Source organism: Chinchilla lanigera, unplaced genomic scaffold (assembly GCF_000276665.1).
Source record: "Chinchilla lanigera isolate Chin_1 unplaced genomic scaffold, ChiLan1.0 scaffold00059, whole genome shotgun sequence".
NCBI lineage: Eukaryota > Metazoa > Chordata > Mammalia > Rodentia > Chinchillidae > Chinchilla > Chinchilla lanigera.
In genome coordinates, this window is record NW_004955460.1 from 8,940,707 (window position 1) to 8,941,513 (window position 807).

Here is an 807-nt window from a genome sequence, read left to right on the forward strand (position 1 = left end):
CACCCCTGTCTATAATGATAAGGTGACTGCCAATCAATCAAAGAGGGCATTAATTAAGCCTCTTTTATTGACTGAGCCACATTCTGCCAGCCACTCTCTTTTGGAAGCGCTCTCCTCCCCTCTCTCCTCCTCTCCTTCCTCCTCCCCCTCCTCCTCCGCCTCTTTCTCCTCCTCTCTCTTTCCTCCTCTCGCCCGCCGCCTGGAGTCGGAGAGGAGGCGATGAGAAGCCCTTGTAGTTTTAAATTCAATGTGACAGTTTCGGAAAGAGCGGATGATGAATCTCCTATTATTGGATCAGTCTATTTGCCGCTCAATGTCTCTCTGTAATTGGAGCAACATCACTTTAAAGGTTCACAGAGTACAGCATTTCTGGTGAAAAATCCCCACAACACGCCGGTGAATGTTTTAAAGGGAAATCTATTAGTGATTTGCGGAAGGGCGGGAGCGCGTGGGGGCTGGAGTTGGGGGCTCGCCGGGGCTCTGCCCGGCCGCTCGGAGCCGCCCGCCCCGCGCTGGGCGGCGCCCCTCCCTCCCCGCCTCCCGCCCCCACCCCGTCTTGTTGTGACAGTTCCTGATACTGTTTATTGAGGTGCATGTCAGGTATAATTAGCAATCGATATGGAAAACGTTTCCTTGCACCCAGCACGCCTCTGACGTCAGAGCCGATTAGCGCTTCTTATTGGTCCCAAATTCCCCCGGCCGCGGCTAATTATCGGGAGCTTGATGTTGATAAAGTAAAGCGCCGGAGTGCGGGCGAAGCATGTGTAAGGCTCGGGGTCCCTGTCTCCGCCGCCGTCCGCGCCTCCC